The sequence below is a fragment of the Leguminivora glycinivorella genome, chromosome 22, assembly GCF_023078275.1.
Source record: "Leguminivora glycinivorella isolate SPB_JAAS2020 chromosome 22, LegGlyc_1.1, whole genome shotgun sequence".
NCBI lineage: Eukaryota > Metazoa > Arthropoda > Insecta > Lepidoptera > Tortricidae > Leguminivora > Leguminivora glycinivorella.
In genome coordinates, this window is record NC_062992.1 from 11,351,238 (window position 1) to 11,364,893 (window position 13,656).

A 13,656-nucleotide genomic window follows, 5' to 3' on the forward strand; every position below is an offset into this window, starting at 1 on the left:
AGTAGTTTGGCACGTAGGCTGGTCCGAAGGCAACGCTTTTATGGTCAGTTTTTGTCACGAAATCGTGTTGCTTTTGTCGCGTGCTGAATTTGCGGCGTTTTTTTAAGACTAACTTAATTGGTTGGTATTTTGCAAGTTACGTTAAGGTTTATCAAACAACCGTGTCACAGAGTTGTTTTAAATATATTAGTTAATAAATACTTTGTACAGTACCTAGTTACAAATCTTTATGATAAGCAATTACAACTGTTTTTTTTGTAATGTAATCTTTTCTGTATCAATAATATACATTTTATTGCAATTTGTAACAATTTAATCTTACTATTGTCACCAGGCTTATGAATTCTTATTGGTAGCTCATAATTGACTTTCCAATTATACATTTAATAAAATATAATATGCTATCAGCTATCAAATTATATTTAATTTTGAATGTATTAATTGCTAATATCAGTCTTTAAACTTTAATCTAAATACTATTTGAATTTACAATAAAAGTATTTGTGATAGTCCTGTATTTTTAGTTTAATAAATGTTTATCTAAAACTGAACTTACAATCACACTAAGTTTTTATCTTTACAATATTTTTATTTAATTTATTTTGTGCAATGCACAATTTAGTACTTTATATCAAATAATCCTAAACTTCCTCTTAGTCAATGCCTAAAATAACAATGACTAACTTCCAGACAGATAAGTGACATTTGTAACTCCAGCGCTACTGGTGACATCATGCCAGTAAATTACTGTTATGTTATCAACAAGTCATGATTTTAGTTTACTAATGTACAAGAGATGTAATTTGTTCAAGTTTGTTAAATATTGAGTGTCTAAAAAATTGTGGAAAGTATTGAACGAAATAACCACAAATTTGAAATTTGGAAAAAAAAACATTTTGGACCAATTTCCATCAAATAAGGCTAAGTACACTCCCGACTGATTTAGTTTTCAAGCAAAAAACTAAATCTAAATTGGTTTGGGATATGTTTGGGAGCTACAATGCCACAGATAGACATGTCAATGGCATGACATGGGTAGAAAGAGGCAAAAAGTAGCCTATGTCACTCTCCATCCCTTCAAATATCTCCACTTAAAAAAATCACGTCAATTCGTCTCTCCGTTTTGCCGTGAAAGACGGACAAACAAACAGACACAGACACTTTCCCATTTATAATTTTATTTTAGTATGGATTAATCTGAATTCACACACACAGATTATTAACTATGCCTGTGTGTAGAGATGATCTCAATTCTGTCCTACTTATGCCTTTACCAATAAGCTTCCAAAAATCTGTCATAAAATGAAGCTATGAAAATAAACTATGAATCAATTAAAACTACCATAAGCACAGATCAACCTATATTTCACCACTTCCTTCCTTTATTTATGTCTCAAATGCCAGATGTCTTGGGTGGTCCATATTTTCCATTTTTCATCTAAATATATAAAAAGAAGAAACTGACTGACTGACTGAACTGACTGATATATTAACGTACAGCCGAAACCGCTGGTCCTAGAGATTTCAAATTTGGCACATAGGGTCCTTATAAGGTGTAGAGGAGCACTAAGAAAGGAATTTTCAATATTCACCTCCTAAGGGGGTGAAATGGGGGTCCAAATCCAAAGTTTGTATGGGAAAAAAGATTAGATTAGTACGCGGGCGGGAAAAAGCTAGTTGTCATCATACATAAAGGAACCTAGTTGATAAGAAACAGAGATCATATATAAAGGAAAAAGTTATGGTATGAAAATAGACTATTGTATTTATTAAGGTAATGTAATTTTAACTTGGCCTGCTAATTTATTTATGGAAGGAATTTTAAGAATTACCATTGGAATTGTTTTCAGTGAGATGTGTGGAATTTTAAGTTTTAATTTTGCTTCAGTTCATTTGAATGAGTTTAGAACTTACCACATTTACCGTAGCCTATGGATGCTTGCAACTCCAGAAGTGTTACTTACGCGTTGCCAACCCTTTAGAAATCTGTACACTTTTTTAAGAACTCCATACTGTAGACCCTTGAGCAAACCTCGGCCGGCCGGCCGGAGCATTCGCAGGATTAATTACATACTTGAATTTGACAATTGAAAGGAATAATGCCATGTATGTACTTTTTGAAAGTTTCTTTCTATACATACATACATATAATCACGCCTTCACGCCAAGTTTCAGTGCCACTCTTGGCAAAAAGGGGTTGAAAGAAATCCAAATTACAGTAGTACCATTATTTCTGTGACAAGACTTGCAAGATACAAAATGCATAGAGGCGTCATTAAACGCTGCCCAAGGCCGACTCCGCTTAATCTTGGGCTCGTAAATTGCTTTAATTGTCACTGGCTCGTGATGGATGGTGTCACCTCTATTTGTTATATATGTCTAGGTATGTTGGTACAGTCAGCCATAAAAGTAGCATATGACTATGCATAGAGTGTGAAGCTATCAGAGAATGGTAGATTTGTCTTATAGGTTAACATAAATATTTAGATATAAAATGATTTGACTGTGGCTGGTAGTTTTGATTGCTAAAAAATATATAAATTTGTTTTTAATGATTGCTTTCCATTTTCCATGCAATAGAGGACCTTTTTTATCGGAATTTGTAGGAAATTTAGATTTTAGGGACAAAGGTACACTCAACTACAAAGAGATGTATCCACTTTTATCACCTTATTACAATTTCATCAAGTTTCTAATGGGTTGGCAACGCGCATGTGACACTTCTTGTTGCAGGCGTCCATAGGTTACGGTGACCGCTTTCCATCAGGCGGACCGTATGCTTGTTTGCTACCGACATAGTATAAAAAAGTGCAATCAGGTGAAAAAGTGGATACGTCTTTTTGTAGTCGACTGTATTTGAAGCATAAGGTCCTTTCTGTTCTTGAAATGTTTTTTCCGTGGTTTTTAAATGACTTATCTTATACTTTTAAACGAGCAATTCTTGTATCTTATCTTATCTTATCTTATACTATTAAACGAGCAATTCTTGTATATTTATTTATTTATTTATTTATTTATTTATCTATTTATTTATTTATACCGACGATCTCGGAAACCGCTCTAACGATTTCGCTGAAATTTGTTATGTGGGGGTTTTAGTGGGTGAAAAATCGATCTAACATATCCTTAGGTCCCGGAAAACGCGAATTTTCGAGATTTCACGCGTTTTTCTTCGCGCGCCATCTCGTGTGGAGTAGTTGTACTGTTGAGACAGAAGTCTTTCGGTCGATGTAAGTATTATTTACTTCAAAGACTAGATGGCGACACAGGTCAAGGCTAACACGAATAGAAAAATACACTGAGCTTTTGTGACGAAACGCGCGCCATCTCGTGTGGAGTAGTTGTGTTGTTAAGACTGAGAGTTCTTTCGATTGATCGATGTAGGTACTATTTATTTTCGAACTAGATGGCGACACAGGTCAAGGATACGAAACAGAACCGAGCGAAGCTAGGTCGCCCAGATATTATTTATTTATTTATTTATATATTTATTTATTTACACTGACGATCTCGGAAACCGCTCTAACGATTTCGCAGAAATTTGTTATGTGGGGGTTTTTGGGGGTGAAAAATCGGTCTAACTTATCCTTAGGTCCCGGAAAACGCGAATTTTCGAGTTTTCATGCGTTTTTCTTCGCGCGCCATCTCGTGTGCAGTAGTTGTACTGTTAAGACAGAATTCTTTCGGTCGATGTAAGTACAATTTATTGCAAACACTAGATGGCGACACAGGTCAAGGCTAAAACGAATAGAAAATACACTATTTGAGTTTTTGTGGCGAAATGCGCGCCATCTCGTGTGGAGTAGTTGTGTTGTTAAGGCTGAGAATTCTTTCGCTCGATGTAGGTACTATTCATTTTTGAACTAGATGGCGACACATGTCAAGGATACGAAACAGAACCGAGCGAAGCTCGGTTGCCCAGATATTAAGAATTAATTAGCAATTCACAGAAAGTGCTACGTACCCAAAACTGTTCTGAAACATTCAGCAGTTCTCAAACTTTGACGCCGAGCGAGACTCGCTTTCAACGTTTCCTTTCAGAGATTTTGTCGCCTCATTAAGTATTTTATACATGTGACGTCATTTGCCGTGTTTGCTCGTTAGGCAGATATTTCGGCGGACCCCTTGACAAGGTCTCAAGAACCACTAGAGTCCACAAAAGCTGAATAGGGAACTATGTAGATAATGTTATGCCATCTCAGAGCTTAGACAATGATATGGGAGGGTATTATGTGCACCTTTCACGAAAATGTTCAAATACGTTGGGCAAGTAAGTGTAGTTTTATTTAATGACTATGAACATATATACATATTACAAACTACCGATGCTCCACAATTTAAAGCAGTGGTGGGCAAACTTTTCTCATGTGGGGCCAAAAATTAATTAATTTTAGAGGAGTGCGTTTTCACATTATCCTATCCGATATCGGATGTCGGAAGGATTTCAAAGGCAAAAATCTAATCTAATCCAATATCGGATCGGATAATGTGAAAACGCACTTAGTCGGCCGCAGAAACTCTTGAGATAACTCAAACTTTCAGCGAAATTGAGCAACAACGTTACAAACAGAGATAACCCACAAACCTATTCCACAGTATAAAGCAGTAATAACTCTTCTAACAAATTTCACTCCGCGCGGTGTGTCGAAAACTACTCTCCATATGCACCAAATATATGCGAAACTGGTAAGTATTGGGCTGGACAGTCGGGGCCGCGTTCGCGCGCTGTGTTGACGTGTTGAGTTCGGGAGAAAATGACGTCAGCACCGAAGACATATTTTCGTTACTGTAGTGTTTATGGGTGTATGGAGAACAGTTCTCAAAATGCGGAAATGTCAGAATGTTCTTTAGAATTCCTAGACACCCAGAAAAGTAAGTGGTTGTTATATTTTTGCAGTATTAGGTACAATTATTGCTTACGTAAATGGCGTAAAAGTGAGATTTAAAGCTAGAATGACACATTAAAATCAATAAAGATTTATCTGTAACGACATTTAGGTAGATGCTGCGATCTATCTAGCTCGAAAGTTTGGTACCTACTTAAATATTGTGCAAACATCTATTCAAACATTTTTTTTGGTTTATGTAAATACGATTTTGTCAGTATTTAAGAAACAAACACGTACTTGAATCTTTATTAGATAAAAAGGTAGAAAGAGCGTTGGTACTAGCATAGCGCCATACACAGTTACTACGAGTAGGACAGTAGCACCGGTACAACCCTGCGTGACCTTGCGCAGTAGTAACGACCGCGTCGCCGCTGCCGGAGATTAACTACTGATTTATCCTTATACTGTGCCTATTCCCTCAGTAGACCATTGTTTTAAAGATTACTATAATCACCTTGAAAACAATATTTATGTTTACATTAACTAATCTTATCTCAACTATACAAACGTAGTACTTATTACTGAAACATTTCGTTCTAAAATCGTGTGTTACGTTATCTAATACAAAGTTTCATCAATGAAGACTTAACAGTATAATAGGTTCTGGTGAGTCATTCATGTCTGGGCTTTGATGAACGACGTGTTTACTACGAGCTGTGAGAAATATTGATTCTGTACAGAAATAATGTTTCCACAAACTTGCCTTGCTTACGTTTATGTATAGAAACTTCAAGGGCCATTTACTAAAAAACGTCGTACGGTACACGTGTGAAGACGGATTTCGTAACTAGTCTAGTTTTAAATCAACACATCGTGAATCGTATTATGTTTTATCGTACGTTATCAGTACCCCTAGGTTGTAATTGTAACCCTTTGAAGTTTCGATATAGGCACAGAAAGTACTGCTTTGCGCACTTGTGATGTAAAACTCCTTACATCACAAGGATCCTTTTGCGCTAGACGGCCCCATATATGTTCATAACTCTGTCTTGTTAACTATACAAATAATAGCATAATACAGAAGTTATTAAATGTTAATGTATCTTTGGTCGCAAATTCCAAACTCAAAAGGTTTGTTGTTATAATAGACGCCATTTTGGACCCTTCAATTAATTTATGATCCCCAAACCGGTTTAGAACGAGTTGGTTTTAAATATAGGTATCTGTCCTTCCTTTTCATGGTGTTATAAAAGAAATTTAAAGAATACGAATGAATTAAATAATATGTATTATTATTTATACAGGATGGCCCAAAATTCCGTTGACAAAGAATAGGGAAATGTTGAAATAAACCCAAATATCGAAGTTACCGAAAATATTTTTGCGTCTTTATATTTTGTATATTTCTACATTAACCATGGATATTTCAACAGCATTCATGCTCATTTTGTAAGGTTTGCAATGTAGACCAATTGTGTAAAAACATTTTTTACAGATTCATAAGCTCGATACGTATCAGCCTACTTACGTAAATTCACCTAACTTAAAACTATAAATTATAGTTTGTAATCAATCTTAAAACCCTAGCCCGTTCATTGATTACAAAAAATAGGATATTTTACAAGCTATACGTGCAATAAGTTAGACGAAAGTCATAGTAGAGGTGCAGCGGCATATCGTTAATTTTTTGTTCTAATATTTGCGTTTGTACTTCAAAGTCAAAGGAGTATATTTTGAAGACGACTCGATCAAAAATTATTAAGGTTTCACATTTTAATTTGTAAGACAATCATTAGTGTAAGGACAGTAAAATAAAACGTATTTTTGTGCCACCTGTATCACTGCTAAAATTGAAATGCTTTTTAATAAAAACTCAGTATTGCATTGCAATGGCAAAAAATGACAATCATTAAAAATAGGTCAGTTTCAATAAGTTCATGTATTTAATTAGCATACTAACAGTTAGTTGCAATTAAGGTCAACAAGATGGAACATGGTAATATGGAAATAAGTCTGATAAAACCTATTACATAAGGAAAGGCAACAAACTAGTTACTGCCTGCGGCTTCGCTAGTGTAAAATAAGTTCTGAAATCCATTTGCTAGGGTATGTGGAAGTACTGTAAGAAGTTGGTACTACATTTAAAATATATGTATATTGTACATATATTTTAAACACACTGAGTCTACAGTGAGTCAAGAATTTTATTAATCGATGGAATCAGGCGTTACTTGGCGCAAATCTATGCGGATATTATAGAAGATTACATACTTTTACTAAACCACGAGTTTCGCCAAATTTTGCTATTCGTGAATTAGCAAAATCTTCTAGAATTTGATTAGTGATGAATTTTCGAATTTCGGATATTAAAGACTCCCTTAATTAAACCATGGACAGACTCTCGCTCGTTTTTCGGAATGAGCTAGCTGAGGTGTTTCCCTTGCGCTATGACATGGGGTTCTTCAAGAAGCAGGTACCTATTTAAGGTTCTCAAAGGCTCCTATGATGTTGCTTATCTACGTTCATGGGCGGCGATGACTGCTTCCCATAAGGCTCGTTTGCTACCTAATATATCATAAAAAAACTTCCAACATCGATATTAATTTACTCGATGTCGGTACGAGTATTTCTACTTGTTTTCGGAATGCGTACACAACGGAAGCGACAGTCAACGTTGAAATGTACACAAACAAGTTGGAACTTTAATTACCGAAGACTCCGGGTATGAACGGATATACCTGTGGAACTAGTTGATTGATGATTTTTATATTTTATACTGGCTGGTTGAATAGGGACGCGGTTATGTCAGCACAGCATACTGGCTCCAGACTACTAATTCCAGAATCAGACGTCCTTCCGTAAAAAAAAAAAAAAAACTGTACGCATAACCAATTGAATCCTAGGTCACTCTAAAACCCTGTCTTATTGACATCGTGCTTCATTTGCCATAGAAGTTACTTTGATGTTTATTGTGAAAAGGTTCTACAGTGGATTGACTGTTACAGTGCGTGCGTGAGCTTAAAAAAGGGCCTTAGGATTTAAGTACCGTACCGATAATATGTGAATAAGACGAGTCAGTGTCTATTTTAATTTTAAATACTATTACGTCCGATTTTATCCTAAAACCTTTTTGAAATCTCATTACCTGCTGTAAATTTCATAGTAGACTGTTTAAGACTGTCTTTTTGTGTTTTTTAAACATCTATAGATTCGCCATAATTTCTTTCGCGCTTAATCAGCCTACTCTCATTATGCAACGATTGCGTAAAATTGTCACTCAATTAAAAACCATGACGGTGTTTGTCCAACCTAATTTACACCATAGATAGCACCCGATTTACGCAACTTTTTTAAATTACGAACCGTCTGTGCGGAAAACGGGCTTTTTTGTTGGTAAGTTAGCTTTCACTAAGATAAATCATGGTTGGGCAACTAATTTACTTAAGTACCTAAAACTGCGGAAATATATTTTGATTAGTTGAAATTAAACCGTCAGTTTAAATTGACCCCCTGTAATGTAACTTAAATAAATTGCCAACGCCGTACAAAATATGTACAAAAACATTATTTTCTGCTTTGCAGGAAAAAGGAAAGATAAATTATTATTGTGTTGTAGGTGTTTATGACAGGGACCGGCCCGCTATCCCTTATACGGGGTTTTGTATGGGTATTTCGTTAGGCTTAACTTACCCTACCCTTTTGACGCGATACCCTTTCATTTTGCTTTTAAAGCCCTAACGAAAGCGCTTACCTAAAATAGCCCAATACCCTTTCAAAACCCTTATCATCGGCTCAGCCTAACGCCATAAGGGTAAGCCTTATATTGGGTTTTATTTGCTTTCCCTTATAGCATATCGTGCGAGTTTAAATCCTGTACCACGCTCATAAAGCACACATTACTCCGAACGAAATAACATACGATCGTTACCTACGGCGGCACTGTGTGTGATATTTGCGCGTTTCTGTTTGATGGAAACGGCTGTAGATAAAATAAGGTTCAATTTTCAATACCAAATACTTATAGTTATGATAGGCTCCTTCTTTGCTCAGGTGTAACACAGGCAAACGCTGCTTTTTAGGGTTCCGTAGTCAACTAGGAACCCTTATAGTTTCGCCATGTCTGTCTGTCCGTCCGTCCGTCCGTCCGCGGACAATCTCAGTAACCGTTAGCACTAGAAAGCTGAAATTTGGTCCCAATATGTATATCAATCACGCCAACAGAGTGTAAAAATAAAAAATGGAAAAAAAAATTATTAGGGTACCCCCCCTACATGTAAAATGGGGGCTGATAATATTTTTCATTCCAACCCCAACGTGTGATATATTGTTGGATAGGTATTTAAGAATGAATAAAGGGTTTACTAAGATTGCTTTTTGATAATATTAATATTTTCGGAAATAATCGCTCCTAAAGGAAAAAAAGTACGCCCCCCCACCCCTCTAACTTTTGAACCACAAGTTTAAAAAATATGAAAAAAATCACAAAAGTAGAACTTTGTAAAGACTTTCTAGGAAAATTGTTTTGAACTTGATAGGTTCAGTAGTTTTTGAGAAACATATGGAAAACTTCGGAACCCTACACTGAGCGTGGCCCGACACGCTCTTGGCCGGTTTTTTTATCGGACTTGTCTTGATGAGTACCCGAAGTCTAGCTGATGCTGAACCCTGGCTGCACCTAGGGGAACTCGGGTTTAGTGTAATACAGGCAAACGCTGTTTTCGTCATCGGACTTGTCTTGATGAGTACTCGAGTGAGCAGTACCCGAAGTCCAGCTGATGCTGAACCCTGGCTGCACCTAGGGGAACTCGGGTTTAGTGTAACACAGGCAAACGCTGGTTTCGACATCGGACTTGTCTTGATGAGTACTCTAGTGAGCAGTACCCGAAGTCCAGCTGATGCTGAACCCTGGATACACCTAGGGGAACTCGGGTTTAGTGTAACACAGGCAAACGCTGTTTTCGTCATCGGACTTGTCTTGATGAGTACTCGAGTGAGCAGTACCCGAATTCCAGCTGATGCTGAACTTTGGCTGCACCTAGGGGAACTCGGGTTTAGTGAAACACAGGCAAACGCTGTTTTCGTCAGCGGACTTGTCTTGATGAGTACTCGAGTGAGCAGTACCCGAAGTCCAGCTGATGCTGAACCCTGGCTGCATCTAGGGGAACTCGGGTTTAGTGTAACACAGGCAAACGCTGTTTTCGTCATCGGACTTGTCTTGATGAGTACTCGAGTGAGCAGTACCCAAATTCCAGCTGATGCTGAACCCTGGCTGCACCTATGGGAACTCGGGTTTAGTGTAACACAGGCAAACGCTGTTTTCGTCATCGGACTTGTCTTGATGAGTACTCGAGTGAGCAGTACCCGAAGTCCAGTTGATGCTGAACCCTGGCTGCACCTAGGGGAAATCGGGTTTAGTGTAACACAGGCAAACGCTGTTTTCGTCATTGGACTTGTCTTAATGAGTATTTGGGTGAGCTGTACCCGAGATAGAGCTGATGCTGAAACCTGGCTGTACCTAGGGGAACTCGGGTTTGGTGTAACATATGCAAACTCTGTTTGCGTCATCGGACTTGTCTTGACGAGGACTTGGGTGCGCAATAGCCAAGACAGCGTTGTAGCTGAGCCCTGGCGGTATCTAGGGCAACTCTGGTTTCGGTGCATTATAATATAGAAATATTTCATGCAATGTCAAGTTAGGCATAAAACATAACTGAACAAAAATCCTACCAGAAGTGAATATTAACATCAAGTAGTTAGAACAAATTTATTAATTTGCCATACATAAAACACTTTATTTATGTCTAAAAAAATACGTATGTATATCCATTTGAATATCAAAATTAAGTACAGTCGATTTCACTAATAGTAACACAGGGAATAAGGAGAATACTGGAGTTCCAAGCGTCCATAGACTGCGGTAACTATTTACTATCAGACGGGCTGTATGCTTGATTGCCACCAGAAAAGTATTTCTGTTTCAAACGATCTTCATAGAATTCACAACAATCAACAGAAATAGTTTGACAGATTCTATGGTACTACTCAACTCAACTAAGTACCAGTCATAAAGACGAGTCTAAGATATTTCACACGAAACATACTATGAACAGAAAACAGCGTTTATTTATATTGCACCGAACCTGAGTACCCCTAGGTACCACCAGGTCTCAGCTACAGCAGTGGCTTGGGTACTGCGCACCCAAGTCCTCATAAAGGCAGGGCCTATAACGGAAACCGGGTTTGTCTATGTTGCACCAAACCTAAGTTCCCCTAGGTACAGCCAGAGTTCAATATCAGCTTTACCAGTACTCATCAAGACAAGTCTGCTGACAAAAACAGCGTTTACCTATGTTGCACGAAACCCGAGTTCCCCTAGGAATAGCCAGGGTTCAGCATCAGCTCTACCTTGGTTACTGCTCACTCAAGTACTCATCAAGACAAATCCGATGACGAAAACAGCGTTTGCCTATGTTGCACGAAACCCGAGCTCCCCTAGGAATAGCCAGGGTTCAGCATCAGCTCTACCCTGGTTACTGCTCACTCAAGTACTCATCAAAACAAGTCCGATGACGAAAACAGCGCTTGCCTATGTTACAACAAACCCGCGTTCCCCTGGGAAAAGCCAGGGTTCAGCATCAGCTCTACCTTGGTTACTGCTCACTCAAGTACTCATCAAGACAAGTCCGATGACGAAAACAGCGTTTGCCTATGTTGCACGAAACCCGAGTTCCTTTAGGAATAGCCAGGGTTCAGCATCAGCTCTACCTTGGTTACTGCTCACTCAAGTACTCATCAAGACAAGTCCGATGACGAAAACAGCGCTTGCCTATGTTACTCCAAACCCGCGTTCCCCTAGGAATAGCCAGGGTTCAGCATCAGCTCTACCTTGGTTACTGCTCACACAAGTACTCACCAAGACAAGTCCGGTGAAGAAAACAGCGCTTGCCTATGTTACTCCAAACCCGCGTTCCCCTGGGAAAAGCCAGGGTTCAGCATCAGCTCTACCTTGGTTACTGCTCACTCAAGTACTCACCAAGACAAGTCCGGTGAAGAAAACAGCGCTTGCCTATGTTACTCCAAACCCGCGTTCCCCTGGGAAAAGCCAGGGTTCAGCATCAGCTCTACCTTGGTTACTGCTCACTCAAGTACTCATCAATACAAGTCCGATGAAGAAAACAGCGTTTGCCTATGTTGCACGAAACCCGAGTTCCCTTAGGAGTAGCCAGGGTTCAGCATCAGCTCTACCTTGGTTACTGCTCACACAAGTACTCATCAAGACAAGTCCGATGACGAAAACAGCGCTTGCCTATGTTACTCCAAACCCGAGTTTCCCTAGGAATAGCCAGGGTTCAGCATCAGCTCTACCTTGGTTACTGCTCACTCAAGTACTCATCGAAACAAGTCCGATGACGAAAACAGCGCTTGCCTATGTTAAACCAAACCCGCGTTCCCCTGGGAAAAGCCAGGGTTCAGCATCAGCTCTATCTTAGGAACTGCTCACCCAATTAACTCATCAAGGCGAGTTGGATGACGAAAACGGCTTGTTTTTATGTTGGCAATTAACTTTTTCAATGTGTAATGTTAATGGTTAATTGTATTGATTTTCGGCCAACACTGTATATTTACATGCATACATACATATTTACATAATTATATTCATACATACATACCTACATACATTCATACATACCTACATATATTCATACGTACGAACGTACATACTGATCTATGGGCGGCGATGATCATTTACCATCAGGCGATCCATCACTTCCTTGTCTCCCAGTTCATTAAAAATAATTTCTAGCCGTGTTCTACTTTTATCCAACGAAAACATGTTTCGTTGCAAAATTAAAAATGGGGCTCATAGTGCGGAGTGGCAACAGCGCATTTTCCTTCCTGTTCTTACAATAGCTTAGATTCATAATCCTGTCTCTTTTACGCAAGGCTCGACTACGCTTTAACAAAAGGGAAAGCCTTATAAATAGCGCTTAAAATAAGGGTAACCCTTATTAAAGGCTTGCAAGCCGTATCGGATAGCGCTAAGCCAATGCACAGGGCTAGCTTTATTGTTTTGCTTAGTTTTTTGTAAGGGCTAGTCAAATGAATGGGCTTGCAGTTCGAAAGGGAGAGTCTCTCGATTGGGTCGTCCTTACGTTAGGGATTCCCAATGAAAGGCTTGTAGCGCGGAAGGGGTTGTCCGGTCCCTGGTTTATGAATTACTTTTTGCTTGTTTTATTTAATACATTCAAAAAACTTTAATATATACAAGCTTGGCCATTCAAAAAGGCAACGCCGCTGCCATGTCAGCCTACTGGTGCCATAGCCGAATGGCATTTCTGCGACGCGAAACGAAAACGAAACGCCGCGAAAGGAAGTCTGGCTCTGTCGCGCCAATACGCAAGAGCGATGAAGATAGATATCGTCACTACTTTAAAAAAAACTTGTATCTTCGTCTGTCAATGAAAAGAAAATTGTAGTAAGTATATATGTATGGAATGCATATAGACTTACTGCGTTTTAACTTTCAGGAGCAGCGTGAGATACGAGATTTTTTAAAAGTAGTGACGATATCTACGACCGTTTCGTTTCGTAAGCGTTTGTGGCATTTGCATTCGGCTAAGTACCCTGGGGAGATTTTTTTATTTGTAAATATATTTTAAGTTAACTATTTTTAAGCTCTACATATATACTGTATTTTGTTTTTATTAAGTTAATGGTTTTTTTAGTTTCTATATGTACATTTCTAATACATTTACCCCCTTATAAACGTACACTAAAGTTATCAAGCCGATAAAGTTCGTTTGTCCCTTTCCGACGTATTAATGGT

General features: G+C 38.4%; 1 protein-coding gene across 4 annotated transcripts in view; it reads left to right on the plus strand.

Moving 5' to 3' along the window:
* LOC125237802 (protein 4.1 homolog) overlaps positions 1-13,656 on the plus strand; it is a 116,486-nt gene that overhangs the window by 582 nt on the left and 102,248 nt on the right. The window lies entirely within an intron of this gene.